The sequence below is a fragment of the Rutidosis leptorrhynchoides genome, chromosome 11 (assembly GCF_046630445.1).
Source record: "Rutidosis leptorrhynchoides isolate AG116_Rl617_1_P2 chromosome 11, CSIRO_AGI_Rlap_v1, whole genome shotgun sequence".
NCBI classification, from domain to species: domain Eukaryota; kingdom Viridiplantae; phylum Streptophyta; class Magnoliopsida; order Asterales; family Asteraceae; genus Rutidosis; species Rutidosis leptorrhynchoides.
The window spans coordinates 253,942,501-253,943,039 of NC_092343.1; positions in this window are offsets into that span (position 1 = coordinate 253,942,501).

Below are 539 nucleotides of genomic sequence, written 5' to 3' on the forward strand. Positions count from 1 at the left end.
TTTTGAAACCTTTAGGTTAACGATCTTGTTAAATGTTGTTAACCCAATGTTTATAATAACAAAAGAGATTTTAAATTATTATATTATCATGATATTATGATGTACGAATATCTCTTAATATGATATATATATACATTAAATGTCGTTACAACGATAAACGTTACATATATGTCTCGTTTCAAAATCATTAAGTTAGTAGTCTTGTTTTTACATATGTAGTTCATTGTTAATATAATTAATGATATGTTTACTTATCATAATATCATGTTAACTATATATATAACCATATATATGTCATCATATAGTTTTTTTACAAGTTTTAACGTCCGTGAATCACCGGTCAACTTGGGTGGTCAATTGTCTATATGAAACCTATTTCAATTAATCAAGTCTTAACAAGTTTGATTGCTTAACATGTTGGAAACATTTAATCATGTAAACATCAATCTCAATTAATATATATAAACATGGAAAAGTTCGGGTCACTACAGTACCTACCCGTTAAATAAATTTCGTCCCGAAATTTTAAGCTGTTGAAG